The following is a 22239-nucleotide window of genomic DNA, read 5'->3' as shown; positions in this document are numbered from 1 at the left end:
ATGAAAAAAGACGTGAATTAATGAGGCACTTCCAGAAATCTCAGAAATTTGAAACTTGGTACGGTGGAAACTGATGCCCCCAGGATCCCTAGAAAAATCGGAAATTCTCAAAATTCCCTGAAGGGGGCACGCTGGGGGGGCTCAAATTTTGGGCTCAGCATAAGAACACAGTCGTATAGTATATCCAAAACGATAACCTATAGGTTTCGTGGGCTTAAAAATTTTCGAGAATTTCCTCATTTTTATCCCCTATCCCCCCAAATCAAAATGGCGGCACAACCTGCCAGACGAAGTAGACAATTGAAATTTGGTGAAATTATAGCTTTTGGTCCCTAACCGACGGGAAAATTCCAAGATGTTCAAATTTTTCACTTTTTACCCCCCAAAGATATCGAAATATGGAGGCAATTGTAATGACTGTGCAGACATTCCTTTTGAGCTATTTTTTGGCTAAACGGTAAGTCGTATCACAAAACGGATGGCACAATGTCCCTTCAATTCGGAGTGATCTACAACTTTGGTCCTGTGACATTTTGTCGTATCTCTCTCCCTTATACGTTAAATTTGGCCGTATTTCTGGATTGTTCGTAAATTTGGTGATTTTTACAAGTATATTTCATTGTTTGACACACTTATAAGAATGATAGGATCATCACGTTGTGTGCGCACATTGGCACGATTAAGGGACATATGTGTACCAAATTTCATGATTCTAGCTTATACATAAGTAGGCAAAAAGTAATGTAAAATGTTAAAAATGCACCCAAATTTCACCCTATTCAAAATTTGATCTCAATTTACCCCCTTAATATGGCAGATACGAGGAAATGGTTTAGAAACAAACATGTAGAGCGATAAATGAGGCGTCTGATGGCGCAAACCGTTTCTTAATATCATAAACCGTTTAGGAGATATGAATCTCGAAGTGGAAGTCTGCACTTTTCAACGTGCTCATGCTTATCTGTCATCTATATATATAAAAGCAAGTCGGGCTGGAGCGATGTATATATAAATATTTAAAAATGAAAAAAGACGTGAATTAATGAGGCACTTCCAGAAATCTCAGAAATTTGAAACTTGGTACGGTGGAAACTGATGCCCCCAGGATCCCTAGAAAAATCGGAAATTCTCAAAATTCCCTGAAGGGGGCACGCTGGGGGGGCTCAAATTTTGGGCTCAGCATAAGAACACAGTCGTATAGTATATCCAAAACGATAACCTATAGGTTTCGTGGGCTTAAAAATTTTCGAGAATTTCCTCATTTTTATCCCCTATCCCCCCAAATCAAAATGGCGGCACAACCTGCCAGACGAAGTAGACAATTGAAATTTGGTGAAATTATAGCTTTTGGTCCCTAACCGACGGGAAAATTCCAAGATGTTCAAATTTTTCACTTTTTACCCCCCAAAGATATCGAAATATGGAGGCAATTGTAATGACTGTGCAGACATTCATTTGAGCTATTTTTTGGCTAAACGGTAAGTCGTATCACAAAACGGATGGCACAATGTCCCTTCAATTCGGAGTGATCTACAACTTTGGTCCTGTGACATTTTGTCGTATCTCTCTCCCTTATACGTTAAATTTGGCCGTATTTCTGGATTGTTCGTAAATTTGGTGATTTTTACAAGTATATTTCATTGTTTGACACACTTATAAGAATGATAGGATCATCACGTTGTGTGCGCACATTGGCACGATTAAGGGACATATGTGTACCAAATTTCATGATTCTAGCTTATACATAAGTAGGCAAAAAGTAATGTAAAATGTTAAAAATGCACCCAAATTTCACCCTATTCAAAATTTGATCTCAAATTACCCCCTTAATATGGGAGATACGAGGAAATGGTTTAGAAACAAACATGTAGAGCGATAAATGAGGCGTCTGATGGCGCAAACCGTTTCTTAATATCATAAACCGTTTAGGAGATATGAATCTCGAAGTGGAAGTCTGCACTTTTCAACGTGCTCATGCTTATCTGTCATCTATATATATAAAACCAAGTCGGGCTGGAGCGATGTATATATAAATATTTAAAAATGAAAAAAGACGTGAATTAATGAGCCACTTCCAGAAATCTCAGAAATTTGAAACTTGGTACGGTGGAAACTGATGCCCCCAGGATCCCTAGAAAAATCGGAAATTCTCAAAATTCCCTGAAGGGGGCACGCTGGGGGGGCTCAAATTTTGGGCTCAGCATAAGAACACAGTCGTATAGTATATCCAAAACGATAACCTATAGGTTTCGTGGGCTTAAAAATTTTCGAGAATTTCCTCATTTTTATCCCTTATCCCCCCAAATCAAAATGACGGCACAACCTGCCAGACGAAGTAGACAATTGAAATTTGGTGAAATTATATCACAAAACGGATGGCACAATGTCCCTTCAATTCGGAGTGATCTACAACTTTGGTCCTGTGACATTTTGTCGTATCTCTCTCCCTTATACGTTAAATTTGGCCGTATTTCTGGATTGTTCGTAAATTTGGTGATTTTTACAAGTATATTTCATTGTTTGACACACTTATAAGAACGATAGGATCATCACGTTGTGTGCGCACATTGGCACGATTAAGGGACATATGTGTACCAAATTTCATGATTCTAGCTTATACATAAGTAGGCAAAAAGTAATGTAAAATGTTAAAAATGCACCCAAATTTCACCCTATTCAAAATTTGATCTCAATTTACCCTCTTAATATGGCAGATACGAGGAAATGGTTTAGAAACAAACATGTAGAGCGATAAATGAGGCGTCTGATGGCGCAAACCGTTTCTTAATATCATAAACCGTTTAGGAGATATGAATCTCGAAGTGGAAGTCTGCACTTTTCAACGTGCTCATGCTTATCTGTCATCTATATAAATAAAATTGTTTCTGTTTGTCTGTTTGTCTGTCTGTTTGTCTGTTCCACCATCACGTCGAAACGGCTGGATAGATCTCAACCAAACTTCATATTTTGAGTATACTGACCCCGGGGAAGGTTTCGATATGCATATCATTTTAAAATCTTTGAAAAGACGGGGGTTTTATAGGAAAAACGGTTTTCCTCCATTTTCTCTTCTACTATTATAGGCAAAATATCGAATTTGTCGTATAAGGACGAGACAAAGCTCAATTTAATCCTCTTGACGCAAAGAACAAAACTCGGTAAGCCCTACGGGCCCGAAAACCATGTTTTAAGGCCCTAAAACCAACCGTTACGGAGATATTGGCACCACACTACCCCTGCTCTAGGAATCGGATAAAGAAATGAACTGCCGTAACCATGGCAACGTCAGCTCCAGGATTCTAGAGCAGTGAGATTATGCATGTACGTTTGGGCATAGCTGTCAACCAAAATAGGTACAAATAAGACTTAATATCTGGGAAAAAAATATACTGTTGTGTAAGGCACTCATAGGACTCCTTTGGGCGGGGATGGAAAGGGGGTGAAGAACGAGTGTAAAAATCTTACTATATATAGAAATGGAAGTGTGTGTGTAAATGACACATCTCCAACTAAACCACTGGAGCAATTTCAACCAAACTTGGTACACGAATCACTTACTATCGGGAGACGATCACTGTGGGGGGTAAGCCATCCCTAGCGCCCATAAGGGAGAGGGTCAGGGGGGTGGTAGTTACAATAATAATCGAGAATAGTGTCGAATTCATAGTTTTCGGGGTCGCTGAGTTGAAAAGTGATACTCTAGAATTTTTTTAAAATCCAGCCCCCTTTTAGGTTGGGAGCAAAGGGTGGGGGGGTGGGGTGAGATATAGAAATAATTAAAAACAGTTTCGAATCCATAGATTTCAGGGTCTCTGAGATGAATAGTATTACTCCGGATTTTTTGCAAATCCAAGTGGGGAGCGAAGGGGGTGAGATATAAAATTAATCGAAAAACTACATATAAAAATATTATCTTCTTCTTCTTACTATATATAAAAATTGATGTATGTGTGTGCGTGGGTGTGTGGGTGTGGGTGTGTATATGACACATCTCCTCCTAAACCACTGGAGCAATTTCACCAAACGTGGTACACTTATCAATTAGTATCAGGAGACAAACCGCGTGAGGGTAAGACACCCCTAGCACCCTTTTGGCAGGGGGCGAGGGGAGTGGTATAAAAATAATCTTATAAATAAAGTTGTTCGTTTCTGTTTGTCTGTTTGTCTGTTTGTCTGTTTGTCTGTTCCACCATCACGTCGAAACGGCTGGATAGATCTCAACCAAACTTCATATTTAGAGTATACTCCTCCCGGGGAAGGTTTCGATATGCATATCATTTTAAAATATTTGAATACACGGGGGGTTTATAGGAAAACCAGAATGGTTTTTCCACCATCACGTCGAAACGGCTGGATAGATCTCAACCAAACTTCATACCTAGAGTATACTCCTACCGGGGAAGGATTAGATATGCATATCATTTTAAAATCTTTGAATACACGGGGGGGGGGTTATAGGAAAACCAGAATGGTTTTTCCACCATCACGTCGAAACGGCTGGATAGATCTCAACCAAATTTCATATTTAGAGTATACTCATCCCGGGGAAGGTTTCGATATGCATATCATTTTAAAATCATTGAATACACGGGGGTTTATAGGAAAATCAGAACGGGTTTTCCACCATCACGTCGAAACGACTGGATAGATCTCAACCAAACTCCATATTTAGAGTATACTCATCCCGGGGAAGGTTTCGATATGCATATTATTTTAAAATCTTTGAATACATGGGGGGTTTATAGGAAAACCAGAATGGTTTTTCCACCATCACGTCGAAGCGGCTGGGTAGATCTCAACCAAACTTCATATTTAGAGTATACTCCTCCCGGGGAAGGTTTCGATACGCATATCATTTTAAAATCATTGAATACACGGGGGTTTATAGGAAAACCAGAATGGTTTTTCCACCATCACGTCGAAACGGCTGGATAGATCTCAACAAAATTTCATATTTAGAGTATACTCATCCCGGGGAAGGTTTCGATATGCATATCATTTTAAAATCATTGAATACACGGGGGTTTATAGGAAAATCAGAACGGTTTTTCCACCATCACGTCGAAACGACTGGATAGATCTCAACCAAGCTCCATATTTAGAGTATACTCATCCCGGGGAAGGTTTCGATATGCATATTATTTTGAAATCTTTGAATACACGGGGGGTTTATAGGAAAACCAGAATGGTTTTTCCACCATCACGTCGAAGCGGCTGGGTAGATCTCAACCAAACTTCATACTTAGAGTATACTCCTACCGGGGAAGGATTAGATATGCATATCATTTTAAAATCTTTGAATACCCGGGGGGGGGGGTGGTTATAGGAAAACCAGAATGGTTTTGCCACCATCACGTCGAAACGGCTGGATAGATCTCAACCAAATTTCATATTTAGAGTATACTCATCCCGGGGAAGGTTTCGATATGCATATCATCTTAAAATCATTGAATACACGGGGGTTTATAGGAAAATAAGAACGGGTTTTCCACCATCACGTCGAAACGACTGGATAGATCTCAACCAAACTCCATATTTAGAGTATACTCATCCCGGGGAAGGTTTCGATATGCATATTATTTTAAAATCTTTGAATACACGGGGAGTTTATAGGAAAACCAGAATGGTTTTTCCACCATCACGTCGAAGCGGCTGGGTAGATCTCAACCAAACTTCATATTTAGAGTATACTCCTCCCGGGGAAGGTTTCGATATGCATATCATTTTAAAATCATTGAATACACGGGGGTTTATAGGAAAACCAGAATGGGTTTTCCACCATCACGTCGAAACGGCTGGATAGATCTCAACAAAATTTCATATTTAGAGTATACTCATCCCGGGGAAGGTTTCGATATGCATATCATTTTAAAATCATTGAATACACGGGGGTTTATAAGAAAATCAGAACGGTTTTTCCACCATCACGTCGAAACGACTGGATAGATCTCAACCAAGCTCCATATTTAGAGTATACTCATCCCGGGGAAGGTTTCGATATGCATATTATTTTAAAATCTTTGAATACACGGGGGGTTTATAGGAAAACCAGAATGGTTTTTCCACCATCACGTCGAAGCGGCTGGGTAGATCTCAACCAAACTTCATATTTAGAGTATACTCCTCCCGGGGATGGTTTCGATACGCATATCATTTTAAAATCATTGAATACACGGGGGGTTTATAGGAAAACCAGAATGGTTTTTCCACCATCATGTCGAAACGGCTGGATAGATCTCAACAAAATTTCATATTTAGAGTATACTCATCCCGGGGAAGGTTTCGATATGCATATCATTTTAAAATCTTTGATTACACGGGGGTTGTTAAGAAAACCAGAATGGTTTTTCCACCATCACGTCGAAACAGCTGGATAGATCTCAACCAAACTTCATATTTAGAGTATACTCCTCCCGGGGAAGGTTTCGATATGCATATCATTTTAAAATCTTTGAATACACGGGGGTTTATAGGAAAACCAGAATAGTTTATCCACCATCACGTCGAAACGGCTGGATAGATCTCAACCAAACTTCATATGTAGAGTATACTCCTCCCGGGGAAGGTTTTGATATGCATATCATTTTAAAATCTTTGAATACACGGGGGGTTTATAGGAAAACCAGAATGGTTTTTCCACCATCACGTCGAAACGGCTGGATGGATCTCAACAAAATTTTATTTAGAGTATACTCATCCCGGGGAAGGTTTCGATATGCATATCATTTTAAAATCTTTGATTACACGGAGGTTTATAAGAAAACCAGTATGGTTTTTCTACCATCACGTCGAAACAGCTGGATAGATCTCAACCAAACTTAATATTTAGAGCATACTCCTCCCGGGGAAGATTTCGATATGCATATCATTTTAAAATCCTTGAATACACGGGGGTTTATAGGAAAACCAGAATGGTTTTTCCACCATCACGTCGAAACGGCTGGATGGATCTCAACCAAATTTCATATTTAGAGTATACTCATCCCGGGGAAGGTTTCGATATGCATATTATTTTAAAAAAATTGAATACACGGGGTGTTTATAGGAAAACCAGAATGGTTTTTCCACCATCACGTCGAAACGGCTGGATATATCTCAACCAATCTTCATATTTAGAGTATACTCCTCCCGGGGAAGGTTTCGATATGCATATCATTTTAAAATCCTTGAATACACGGCGGGTTTTTAGGAAAACCAGAATGGTTTTTCCACCATCACGTCGAAACGGCTGGATAGATCTCAACCAAATTTCATATTTAGAGTATACTCATCCCGGGGAAGGTTTCGATATGCATATCATTTTAAAACCTTTGAGCACACGGGGGGTTTATAAGAAAACCAGAATGGTTTTTCCACCATCACGTCGAAACGGCTGGATAGATCTCAACCAAATTTCATATTTAGAGTATACTCATCCCGGGGAAGGTTTCGATATGCATATCATTTTATAATCTTTGAATACACGGGGGTTTATAGGAAAACCAGAATAGTTTATCCACCATCACGTCGAAACGGCTGGATAGATCTCAACCAAATTTCATATTTAGAGTATACTCCTCCCGGGGAAGGTTTCGATATGCATATTATTTTAAAATCTTTGAATACACGGGGCGTATATAGGAAAACCAGAATGGTTTTTCCACCATCACGTCGAAACGGCTGGATATATCTCAACCAAACTTCATATTTAGAGTATACTCATCCCGGGGAAGGTTTCGATATGCATATCGTTTTAAAATCCTTGAATACACGGGGGGTTTATAGGAAAACCAGAATGGTTTTTCCACCATCACGTCGAAACGGCTGGATGGATCTCAACCAAATTTCATATTTAGAGTATACTCATCCCGGGGAAGGTTCCGATATGCATATCATTTTAAAATCTTTAATACACGGGGGGGTTTATAGGAAAACCAGAATGGTTTTTCCACTATCACGTCGAAACGGCTGGATAGATCTCAACCAAACTTCACATTTAGAGCATACTCCTCCCGGGAAAGGTTTCGATATGCATATCATTTTAAAATCTTTGAATAGACGGGGTGTTTATTGGAAAACCAGAATGGTTTTCCTCCATTTTCTCTTATACTATTGATTTTCTGTAAACTTCGTTTACCGTACGTGAAACGTCTCTTCATTATAAACAACTTTCGTTATGTTTATAATTTACCTTACTCTTTACATGACGGAGAAATTTACAATTTTCTGCTGGTACCGTGCTCTGCATTGAGTGACCGACAGACCGACAACGAACCTACAGGTTACCATGGCAACGTCTCTGACTGCATGCCAGCAGGGAAGTAACGTATTGCCATTTTCCTCATTATGCTTTTAAATTCTTGGTTGTTCCTTGGGTAGAATGCAAGAAAGGCGTCAATCGGCCTATCTGCGGGATATTGGCGGAATATCGTTGGATGTTATAACCGCCTTCGAATAGATTAAATAATAACACCATTAGTCATCTTCTTATTATTTGTTTACCTAGGAATCAATGGACCTAAATTGCTCCTCTGTTACCGTTTTATTATATCCATAACTCACACTAGCATAATTTATGGAGGGGCATTTGTTTTTCCAATACATTAACTTGGCATTTACATATTTGTCGTTTTCCGGCTGTCCTCAGTTATAATCCATTTTCTATTACTTTCAACTATCTTAACTGTATTATTTTCTTCCTTAATTACGCCGTATGTACGCGAGTGCTACAAACTACTGGATGTATTTCCACCAATACTCATATTTAGAATACACCTGTCCTTGATAGATTTTAGGGCAAATATTGTTTCTAAATCCCTGAACTGACTGGGGGTTTATACGAAACCGAAACAGTGATTTTGCACTTCCACAAAATATACACAACCAACGTTAATTTAAATCTACCTGCCTTGGTAGAAATTAATTTCTAAACCTTTTTTCTCATGTGCATCATTTCGATACGAGGATTAATAAGGGAGATATCATTAACGGACCGTTTTTTTGTACAAGTCCCATCGGACTTAACTCACGAGCGGGTGCGTGTAAAGCGTATTCCTTACAACTTGAAAACTACTGAAGACATTCGAACCAAAATTCATATTTAGCATCCACCTGTCCAAAGGTAGGTTTTAAACGTAAATAACATTTCATATTCCGGAATGGACTGGCGGTTTATAGGGAACCGAACTGGTGATTTTACTCTTGCACAATATATAGAGAACAAGACCAACCTGACTGGAAATCGACCAAACGTGATGGAATTCCACCTCTAAACCTTTTTTTCATGTGCATTTTTTCGTCAGGAGGATTAATAAGGGAGATATCATGAATGGTCAGTTTTGCAGGTTAAGTCCAGCGGCCATAACCAAAAAGGTGTTTTACATGGAGCAGATTCCTTATCTATATAAATCAAATCGTAACGACTGTGTGCCTCTACACTGACTATTTTGGCGAAATTTTCGTACAGCTTTCCGTTTAAGGGGTAATAATGACCATCTGCATAATTTTTGGTTTAGTTTCTGAAAGTCCTAATTTTTACCCGCCTCGCCGAAAATCCAGATTGCGGCATAATCTGCCAGAAGAAAAAGAAGATAATTGAAATTTGACAAAATTATACGTTTTAGCCTGTAACGAACGGAAAACATCCAAGATCATTAAATTTTTCATTTTTATCCCCGAAGAATATCGAAATGTGCAGGCAATTTTCATGATGGTGCAGACCTTCGGAAATTCCTATCACATAACGGATTGCACAATCTCCGTTCAATTTGGAATGATCTACAACCTTGGTCTTATGACTTTTAGCTGTATCTGTATCCCTTTTACGTTTGATTCTTCTCTATTAATCGATGTTAAGTCAATTTGGAATTTTCACATGCATAATTCATAATTTCGATTACTTATATGAAATACAGAGTCATCAAACTCTTCACGAAAATTGGCCCTCCCAGTAGCCATATGTGAGCCAAATGCTATGTATGTAGCTGTCACATAATTATCCGAAAAGTAATGTAATGTGAGATAATCTTACAAAAACGTTACCCTGTTCCACGTTTCTAACTCAATCTGACCCAAGAATAGATGACATATCATAGGACCAGCCATTTAGGCCACTAAATCCGGCGTGTCTTATGGTATAATCCTTTGTCGATATGACGTACGTTTAGTAGCAGTTAATCTGTAAATGAAGGTCTTCAGTATTGTAAACACGCATATAGTTTCGTATGTCGATCTATATATATTCACTGATGTCGATTTGTAGCGATCGAGAAAGGGTGGGTCTGCTATTGTAATCAGTACTCCCCACACCGACTTTGACTGGCAGTATGAAAGGGTTCCTTCTCCAACTCCTGTGTAACTGTCATTAGTAAGGAAGGTCTACAATTGTAATGAATAGTTCACTTCTCGATTTGACTTGCAGAAGGCAAGTGAGCATGCAGTTTTGTTTAAAACTCCCCTACCCGATTGTGTTTGGCAGTAGGCAAGGGTGCCCGCCATTATAAAGAAATGTCCTCATCTAAAATGTGACTGGCATTAGGCATAGTGGCCTGTTATTTTGATGGAAACTCACCAACTTGGTGTGACTGGCAGTAAGCTGGCTGAAAGTAGGAAAATGGGCCTGACATTATAATGATAACTGCACAACTTAATTTCGAGTGGTAGTAGGGTAATTGCATGCCATTATAATAAAAACTCTAATCTGTCTGGAAGTAGGAAAGGGGGGCTGCCATTTTAACGAAAACTCCCCAAATCGATTCTGTCCGCATAGTAGGCAATGGGGCCTGCAATTATAACGTAAACGTCCCAACTCGATTGTGAATGGCAGTAGGCAGTGAGCCTGCCGTTATATCACAAATCCATAACAAACACTTTACATTGGAAACAACGTACGGGGACCTCCCCATGCTCTTTCTCGGATAACGCTAAGAGACATGCAATTTTAAAACAATCTTATTTACTGCATGCACACTATTTACTTCGATATTCGAATACAATGTAGAATACCGTAGCGAAGCACGGGTACATTCGCTAGTCTATATATATAAAAGCAAGTCGGGCTGGAGCGATGTATATATAAATATTTAAAAATGAAAAAAGACGTGAATTAATGAGGCACTTCCAGAAATCTCAGAAATTTGAAACTTGGTACGGTGGAAACTGATGCCCCCAGGATCCCTAGAAAAATCGGAAATTCTCAAAATTCCCTGAAGGGGGCACGCTGGGGGGGCTCAAATTTTGGGCTCAGCATAAGAACACAGTCGTATAGTATATCCAAAACGATAACCTATAGGTTTCGTGGGCTTAAAAATTTTCGAGAATTTCCTCATTTTTATCCCCTATCCCCCCAAATCAAAATGGCGGCACAACCTGCCAGACGAAGTAGACAATTGAAATTTGGTGAAATTATAGCTTTTGGTCCCTAACCGACGGGAAAATTCCAAGATGTTCAAATTTTTCACTTTTTACCCCCCAAAGATATCGAAATATGGAGGCAATTGTAATGACTGTGCAGACATTCCTTTTGAGCTATTTTTTGGCTAAACGGTAAGTCGTATCACAAAACGGATGGCACAATGTCCCTTCAATTCGGAGTGATCTACAACTTTGGTCCTGTGACATTTTGTCGTATCTCTCTCCCTTATACGTTAAATTTGGCCGTATTTCTGGATTGTTCGTAAATTTGGTGATTTTTACAAGTATATTTCATTGTTTGACACACTTATAAGAATGATAGGATCATCACGTTGTGTGCGCACATTGGCACGATTAAGGGACATATGTGTACCAAATTTCATGATTCTAGCTTATACATAAGTAGGCAAAAAGTAATGTAAAATGTTAAAAATGCACCCAAATTTCACCCTATTCAAAATTTGATCTCAATTTACCCCCTTAATATGGCAGATACGAGGAAATGGTTTAGAAACAAACATGTAGAGCGATAAATGAGGCGTCTGATGGCGCAAACCGTTTCTTAATATCATAAACCGTTTAGGAGATATGAATCTCGAAGTGGAAGTCTGCACTTTTCAACGTGCTCATGCTTATCTGTCATCTATATATATAAAAGCAAGTCGGGCTGGAGCGATGTATATATAAATATTTAAAAATGAAAAAAGACGTGAATTAATGAGGCACTTCCAGAAATCTCAGAAATTTGAAACTTGGTACGGTGGAAACTGATGCCCCCAGGATCCCTAGAAAAATCGGAAATTCTCAAAATTCCCTGAAGGGGGCACGCTGGGGGGGCTCAAATTTTGGGCTCAGCATAAGAACACAGTCGTATAGTATATCCAAAACGATAACCTATAGGTTTCGTGGGCTTAAAAATTTTCGAGAATTTCCTCATTTTTATCCCCTATCCCCCCAAATCAAAATGGCGGCACAACCTGCCAGACGAAGTAGACAATTGAAATTTGGTGAAATTATATCACAAAACGGATGGCACAATGTCCCTTCAATTCGGAGTGATCTACAACTTTGGTCCTGTGACATTTTGTCGTATCTCTCTCCCTTATACGTTAAATTTGGCCGTATTTCTGGATTGTTCGTAAATTTGGTGATTTTTACAAGTATATTTCATTGTTTGACACACTTATAAGAACGATAGGATCATCACGTTGTGTGCGCACATTGGCACGATTAAGGGACATATGTGTACCAAATTTCATGATTCTAGCTTATACATAAGTAGGCAAAAAGTAATGTAAAATGTTAAAAATGCACCCAAATTTCACCCTATTCAAAATTTGATCTCAATTTACCCTCTTAATATGGCAGATACGAGGAAATGGTTTAGAAACAAACATGTAGAGCGATAAATGAGGCGTCTGATGGCGCAAACCGTTTCTTAATATCATAAACCGTTTAGGAGATATGAATCTCGAAGTGGAAGTCTGCACTTTTCAACGTGCTCATGCTTATCTGTCATCTATATATATAAAAGCAAGTCGGGCTGGAGCGATGTATATATAAATATTTAAAAATGAAAAAAGACGTGAATTAATGAGGCACTTCCAGAAATCTCAGAAATTTGAAACTTGGTACGGTGGAAACTGATGCCCCCAGGATCCCTAGAAAAATCGGAAATTCTCAAAATTCCCTGAAGGGGGCACGCTGGGGGGGCTCAAATTTTGGGCTCAGCATAAGAACACAGTCGTATAGTATATCCAAAACGATAACCTATAGGTTTCGTGGGCTTAAAAATTTTCGAGAATTTCCTCATTTTTATCCCCTATCCCCCCAAATCAAAATGGCGGCACAACCTGCCAGACGAAGTAGACAATTGAAATTTGGTGAAATTATAGCTTTTGGTCCCTAACCGACGGGAAAATTCCAAGATGTTCAAATTTTTCACTTTTTACCCCCCAAAGATATCGAAATATGGAGGCAATTGTAATGACTGTGCAGACATTCCTTTTGAGCTATTTTTTGGCTAAACGGTAAGTCGTATCACAAAACGGATGGCACAATGTCCCTTCAATTCGGAGTGATCTACAACTTTGGTCCTGTGACATTTTGTCGTATCTCTCTCCCTTATACGTTAAATTTGGCCGTATTTCTGGATTGTTCGTAAATTTGGTGATTTTTACAAGTATATTTCATTGTTTGACACACTTATAAGAATGATAGGATCATCACGTTGTGTGCGCACATTGGCACGATTAAGGGACATATGTGTACCAAATTTCATGATTCTAGCTTATACATAAGTAGGCAAAAAGTAATGTAAAATGTTAAAAATGCACCCAAATTTCACCCTATTCAAAATTTGATCTCAATTTACCCCCTTAATATGGCAGATACGAGGAAATGGTTTAGAAACGAACATGTAGAGCGATAAATGAGGCGTCTGATGGCGCAAACCGTTTCTTAATATCATAAACCGTTTAGGAGATATGAATCTCGAAGTGGAAGTCTGCACTTTTCAACGTGCTCATGCTTATCTGTCATCTATATATATAAAAGAAAGTCGGGCTGGAGCGATGTATATATAAATATTTAAAAATGAAAAAAGACGTGAATTAATGAGGCACTTCCAGAAATCTCAGAAATTTGAAACTTGGTACGGTGGAAACTGATGCCCCCAGGATCCCTAGAAAAATCGGAAATTCTCAAAATTCCCTGAAGGGGGCACGCTGGGGGGGCTCAAATTTTGGGCTCAGCATAAGAACACAGTCGTATAGTATATCCAAAACGATAACCTATAGGTTTCGTGGGCTTAAAAATTTTCGAGAATTTCCTCATTTTTATCCCCTATCCCCCCAAATCAAAATGGCGGCACAACCTGCCAGACGAAGTAGACAATTGAAATTTGGTGAAATTATAGCTTTTGGTCCCTAACCGACGGGAAAATTCCAAGATGTTCAAATTTTTCACTTTTTACCCCCCAAAGATATCGAAATATGGAGGCAATTGTAATGACTGTGCAGACATTCCTTTTGAGCTATTTTTTGGCTAAACGGTAAGTCGTATCACAAAACGGATGGCACAATGTCCCTTCAATTCGGAGTGATCTACAACTTTGGTCCTGTGACATTTTGTCGTATCTCTCTCCCTTATACGTTAAATTTGGCCGTATTTCTGGATTGTTCGTAAATTTGGTGATTTTTACAAGTATATTTCATTGTTTGACACACTTATAAGAATGATAGGATCATCACGTTGTGTGCGCACATTGGCACGATTAAGGGACATATGTGTACCAAATTTCATGATTCTAGCTTATACATAAGTAGGCAAAAAGTAATGTAAAATGTTAAAAATGCACCCAAATTTCACCCTATTCAAAATTTGATCTCAATTTACCCCCTTAATATGGCAGATACGAGGAAATGGTTTAGAAACAAACATGTAGAGCGATAAATGAGGCGTCTGATGGCGCAAACCGTTTCTTAATATCATAAACCGTTTAGGAGATATGAATCTCGAAGTGGAAGTCTGCACTTTTCAACGTGCTCATGCTTATCTGTCATCTATATATATAAAAGCAAGTCGGGCTGGAGCGATGTATATATAAATATTTAAAAATGAAAAAAGACGTGAATTAATGAGGCACTTCCAGAAATCTCAGAAATTTGAAACTTGGTACGGTGGAAACTGATGCCCCCAGGATCCCTAGAAAAATCGGAAATTCTCAAAATTCCCTGAAGGGGGCACGCTGGGGGGGCTCAAATTTTGGGCTCAGCATAAGAACACAGTCGTATAGTATATCCAAAACGATAACCTATAGGTTTCGTGGGCTTAAAAATTTTCGAGAATTTCCTCATTTTTATCCCCTATCCCCCCAAATCAAAATGGCGGCACAACCTGCCAGACGAAGTAGACAATTGAAATTTGGTGAAATTATATCACAAAACGGATGGCACAATGTCCCTTCAATTCGGAGTGATCTACAACTTTGGTCCTGTGACATTTTGTCGTATCTCTCTCCCTTATACGTTAAATTTGGCCGTATTTCTGGATTGTTCGTAAATTTGGTGATTTTTACAAGTATATTTCATTGTTTGACACACTTATAAGAACGATAGGATCATCACGTTGTGTGCGCACATTGGCACGATTAAGGGACATATGTGTACCAAATTTCATGATTCTAGCTTATACATAAGTAGGCAAAAAGTAATGTAAAATGTTAAAAATGCACCCAAATTTCACCCTATTCAAAATTTGATCTCAATTTACCCTCTTAATATGGCAGATACGAGGAAATGGTTTAGAAACAAACATGTAGAGCGATAAATGAGGCGTCTGATGGCGCAAACCGTTTCTTAATATCATAAACCGTTTAGGAGATATGAATCTCGAAGTGGAAGTCTGCACTTTTCAACGTGCTCATGCTTATCTGTCATCTATATATATAAAAGCAAGTCGGGCTGGAGCGATGTATATATAAATATTTAAAAATGAAAAAAGACGTGAATTAATGAGGCACTTCCAGAAATCTCAGAAATTTGAAACTTGGTACGGTGGAAACTGATGCCCCCAGGATCCCTAGAAAAATCGGAAATTCTCAAAATTCCCTGAAGGGGGCACGCTGGGGGGGCTCAAATTTTGGGCTCAGCATAAGAACACAGTCGTATAGTATATCCAAAACGATAACCTATAGGTTTCGTGGGCTTAAAAATTTTCGAGAATTTCCTCATTTTTATCCCCTATCCCCCCAAATCAAAATGGCGGCACAACCTGCCAGACGAAGTAGACAATTGAAATTTGGTGAAATTATAGCTTTTGGTCCCTAACCGACGGGAAAATTCCAAGATGTTCAAATTTTTCACTTTTTACCCCCCAAAGATATCGAAATATGGAGGCAATTGTAATGACTGTGCAGACATTCCTTTTGAGCTATTTTTTGGCTAAACGGTAAGTCGTATCACAAAACGGATGGCACAATGTCCCTTCAATTCGGAGTGATCTACAACTTTGGTCCTGTGACATTTTGTCGTATCTCTCTCCCTTATACGTTAAATTTGGCCGTATTTCTGGATTGTTCGTAAATTTGGTGATTTTTACAAGTATATTTCATTGTTTGACACACTTATAAGAATGATAGGATCATCACGTTGTGTGCGCACATTGGCACGATTAAGGGACATATGTGTACCAAATTTCATGATTCTAGCTTATACATAAGTAGGCAAAAAGTAATGTAAAATGTTAAAAATGCACCCAAATTTCACCCTATTCAAAATTTGATCTCAATTTACCCCCTTAATATGGCAGATACGAGGAAATGGTTTAGAAACGAACATGTAGAGCGATAAATGAGGCGTCTGATGGCGCAAACCGTTTCTTAATATCATAAACCGTTTAGGAGATATGAATCTCGAAGTGGAAGTCTGCACTTTTCAACGTGCTCATGCTTATCTGTCATCTATATATATAAAAGAAAGTCGGGCTGGAGCGATGTATATATAAATATTTAAAAATGAAAAAAGACGTGAATTAATGAGGCACTTCCAGAAATCTCAGAAATTTGAAACTTGGTACGGTGGAAACTGATGCCCCCAGGATCCCTAGAAAAATCGGAAATTCTCAAAATTCCCTGAAGGGGGCACGCTGGGGGGGCTCAAATTTTGGGCTCAGCATAAGAACACAGTCGTATAGTATATCCAAAACGATAACCTATAGGTTTCGTGGGCTTAAAAATTTTCGAGAATTTCCTCATTTTTATCCCCTATCCCCCCAAATCAAAATGGCGGCACAACCTGCCAGACGAAGTAGACAATTGAAATTTGGTGAAATTATAGCTTTTGGTCCCTAACCGACGGGAAAATTCCAAGATGTTCAAATTTTTCACTTTTTACCCCCCAAAGATATCGAAATATGGAGGCAATTGTAATGACTGTGCAGACATTCCTTTTGAGCTATTTTTTGGCTAAACGGTAAGTCGTATCACAAAACGGATGGCACAATGTCCCTTCAATTCGGAGTGATCTACAACTTTGGTCCTGTGACATTTTGTCGTATCTCTCTCCCTTATACGTTAAATTTGGCCGTATTTCTGGATTGTTCGTAAATTTGGTGATTTTTACAAGTATATTTCATTGTTTGACACACTTATAAGAATGATAGGATCATCACGTTGTGTGCGCACATTGGCACGATTAAGGGACATATGTGTACCAAATTTCATGATTCTAGCTTATACATAAGTAGGCAAAAAGTAATGTAAAATGTTAAAAATGCACCCAAATTTCACCCTATTCAAAACTTGATCTCAATTTACCCCCTTAATATGGGAGATACGAGGAAATGGTTTAGAAACAAACATGTAGAGCGATAAATGGGGCGTCTGATGGCGCAAACCGTTTCTTAATATCATAAACCGTTTAGGAGATATGAATCTCGAAGTGGAAGTCTGCACTTTTCAACGTGCTCATGCTTATCTGTCATCTATATATATAAAAGCAAGTCGGGCTGGAGCGATGTACATATAAATATTTAAAAATGAAAAAAGACGTGAATTAATGAGGCACTTCCAGAAATCTCAGAAATTTGAAACTTGGTACGGGGGAAACTGATGCCCCCAGGATCCCTGGAAAAATCGGAAATTCTCAAAATTCCCTGAAGGGGGCACGCTGGGGGGGCTCAAATTTTGGGCTCAGCATAAGAACACAGTCGTATAGTATATCCAAAACGATAACCTATAGGTTTCGTGGGCTTAAAAATTTTCGAGAATTTCCTCATTTTTATCCCCTATCCCCCCAAATCAAAATGGCGGCACAACCTGCCAGACGAAGTAGACAATTGAAATTTGGTGAAATTATAGCTTTTGGTCCCTAACCGACGGGAAAATTCCAAGATGTTCAAATTTTTCACTTTTTACCCCCCAAAGATATCGAAATATGGAGGCAATTGTAATGACTGTGCAGACATTCCTTTTGAGCTATTTTTTGGCTAAACGGTAAGTCGTATCACAAAACGGATGGCACAATGTCCCTTCAATTCGGAGTGATCTACAACTTTGGTCCTGTGACATTTTGTCGTATCTCTCTCCCTTATACGTTAAATTTGGCCGTATTTCTGGATTGTTCGTAAATTTGGTGATTTTTACAAGTATATTTCATTGTTTGACACACTTATAAGAATGATAGGATCATCACGTTGTGTGCGCACATTGGCACGATTAAGGGACATATGTGTACCAAATTTCATGATTCTAGCTTATACATAAGTAGGCAAAAAGTAATGTAAAATGTTAAAAATGCACCCAAATTTCACCCTATTCAAAACTTGATCTCAATTTACCCCCTTAATATGGGAGATACGAGGAAATGGTTTAGAAACAAACATGTAGAGCGATAAATGAGGCGTCTGATGGCGCAAACCGTTTCTTAATATCATAAACCGTTTAGGAGATATGAATCTCGAAGTGGAAGTCTGCACTTTTCAACGTGCTCATGCTTATCTGTCATCTATATATATAAAACCAAGTCGGGCTGGAGCGATGTATATATAAATATTTAAAAATGAAAAAAGACGTGAATTAATGAGCCACTTCCAGAAATCTCAGAAATTTGAAACTTGGTACGGTGGAAACTGATGCCCCCAGGATCCCTAGAAAAATCGGAAATTCTCAAAATTCCCTGAAGGGGGCACGCTGGGGGGGCTCAAATTTTGGGCTCAGCATAAGAACACAGTCGTATAGTATATCAAAAACGATAACCTATAGGTTTCGTGGGCTTAAAAATTTTCGAGAATTTCCTCATTTTTATCCCCTATCCCCCCAAATCAAAATGGCGGCACAACCTGCCAGACGAAGTAGACAATTGAAATTTGGTGAAATTATATCACAAAACTGATGGCACAATGTCCCTTCAATTCGGAGTGATCTACAACTTTGGTCCTGTGACATTTTGTCGTATCTCTCTCCCTTATACGTTAAATTTGGCCGTATTTCTGGATTGTTCGTAAATTTGGTGATTTTTACAAGTATATTTCATTGTTTGACACACTTATAAGAACGATAGGATCATCACGTTGTGTGCGCACATTGGCACGATTAAGGGACATATGTGTACCAAATTTCATGATTCTAGCTTATACATAAGTAGGCAAAAAGTAATGTAAAATGTTAAAAATGCACCCAAATTTCACCCTATTCAAAATTTGATCTCAATTTACCCCCTTAATATGGCAGATACGAGGAAATGGTTTAGAAACAAACATGTAGAGCGATAAATGAGGCGTCTGATGGCGCAAACCGTTTCTTAATATCATAAACCGTTTAGGAGATATGAATCTCGAAGTGGAAGTCTGCACTTTTCAACGTGCTCATGCTTATCTGTCATCTATATATATAAAAGCAAGTCGGGCTGGAGCGATGTATATATAAATATTTAAAAATGAAAAAAGACGTGAATTAATGAGGCACTTCCAGAAATCTCAGAAATTTGAAACTTGGTACGGTGGAAACTGATGCCCCCAGGATCCCTAGAAAAATCGGAAATTCTCAAAATTCCCTGAAGGGGGCACGCTGGGGGGGCTCAAATTTTGGGCTCAGCATAAGAACACAGTCGTATAGTATATCCAAAACGATAACCTATAGGTTTCGTGGGCTTAAAAATTTTCGAGAATTTCCTCATTTTTATCCCCTATCCCCCCAAATCAAAATGGCGGCACAACCTGCCAGACGAAGTAGACAATTGAAATTTGGTGAAATTATAGCTTTTGGTCCCTAACCGACGGGAAAATTCCAAGATGTTCAAATTTTTCACTTTTTACCCCCCAAAGATATCGAAATATGGAGGCAATTGTAATGACTGTGCAGACATTCCTTTTGAGCTATTTTTTGGCTAAACGGTAAGTCGTATCACAAAACGGATGGCACAATGTCCCTTCAATTCGGAGTGATCTACAACTTTGGTCCTGTGACATTTTGTCGTATCTCTCTCCCTTATACGTTAAATTTGGCCGTATTTCTGGATTGTTCGTAAATTTGGTGATTTTTACAAGTATATTTCATTGTTTGACACACTTATAAGAATGATAGGATCATCACGTTGTGTGCGCACATTGGCACGATTAAGGGACATATGTGTACCAAATTTCATGATTCTAGCTTATACATAAGTAGGCAAAAAGTAATGTAAAATGTTAAAAATGCACCCAAATTTCACCCTATTCAAAATTTGATCTCAATTTACCCCCTTAATATGGCAGATACGAGGAAATGGTTTAGAAACAAACATGTAGAGCGATAAATGAGGCGTCTGATGGCGCAAACCGTTTCTTAATATCATAAACCGTTTAGGAGATATGAATCTCGAAGTGGAAGTCTGCACTTTTCAACGTGCTCATGCTTATCTGTCATCTATATATATAAAAGCAAGTCGGGCTGGAGCGATGTATATATAAATATTTAAAAATGAAAAAAGACGTGAATTAATGAGGCACTTCCAGAAATCTCAGAAATTTGAAACTTGGTACGGTGGAAACTGATGCCCCCAGGATCCCTAGAAAAATCGGAAATTCTCAAAATTCCCTGAAGGGGGCACGCTGGGGGGGCTCAAATTTTGGGCTCAGCATAAGAACACAGTCGTATAGTATATCCAAAACGATAACCTATAGGTTTCGTGGGCTTAAAAATTTTCGAGAATTTCCTCATTTTTATCCCCTATCCCCCCAAATCAAAATGGCGGCACAACCTGCCAGACGAAGTAGACAATTGAAATTTGGTGAAATTATAGCTTTTGGTCCCTAACCGACGGGAAAATTCCAAGATGTTCAAATTTTTCACTTTTTACCCCCCAAAGATATCGAAATATGGAGGCAATTGTAATGACTGTGCAGACATTCCTTTTGAGCTATTTTTTGGCTAAACGGTAAGTCGTATCACAAAACGGATGGCACAATGTCCCTTCAATTCGGAGTGATCTACAACTTTGGTCCTGTGACATTTTGTCGTATCTCTCTCCCTTATACGTTAAATTTGGCCGTATTTCTGGATTGTTCGTAAATTTGGTGATTTTTACAAGTATATTTCATTGTTTGACACACTTATAAGAATGATAGGATCATCACGTTGTGTGCGCACATTGGCACGATTAAGGGACATATGTGTACCAAATTTCATGATTCTAGCTTATACATAAGTAGGCAAAAAGTAATGTAAAATGTTAAAAATGCACCCAAATTTCACCCTATTCAAAACTTGATCTCAATTTACCCCCTTAATATGGGAGATACGAGGAAATGGTTTAGAAACAAACATGTAGAGCGATAAATGAGGCGTCTGATGGCGCAAACCGTTTCTTAATATCATAAACCGTTTAGGAGATATGAATCTCGAAGTGGAAGTCTGCACTTTTCAACGTGCTCATGCTTACCTGTCATCTATATATATAAAAGCAAGTCGGGCTGGAGCGATGTATATATAAATATTTAAAAATGAAAAAAGACGTGAATTAATGAGGCACTTCCAGAAATCTCAGAAATTTGAAACTTGGTACGGTGGAAACTGATGCCCCCAGGATCCCTAGAAAAATCGGAAATTCTCAAAATTCCCTGAAGGGGGCACGCTGGGGGGGCTCAAATTTTGGGCTCAGCATAAGAACACAGTCGTATAGTATATCCAAAACGATAACCTATAGGTTTCGTGGGCTTAAAAATTTTCGAGAATTTCCTCATTTTTATCCCCTATCCCCCCAAATCAAAATGGCGGCACAACCTGCCAGACGAAGTAGACAATTGAAATTTGGTGAAATTATAGCTTTTGGTCCCTAACCGACGGGAAAATTCCAAGATGTTCAAATTTTT

The sequence above is a fragment of the Anabrus simplex genome, chromosome 7, assembly GCF_040414725.1.
Source record: "Anabrus simplex isolate iqAnaSimp1 chromosome 7, ASM4041472v1, whole genome shotgun sequence".
Classification (NCBI taxonomy): domain Eukaryota; kingdom Metazoa; phylum Arthropoda; class Insecta; order Orthoptera; family Tettigoniidae; genus Anabrus; species Anabrus simplex.
The sequence above is the reverse complement of the archived record's forward strand: the minus strand, read 5'-3'. Positions refer to the sequence as shown.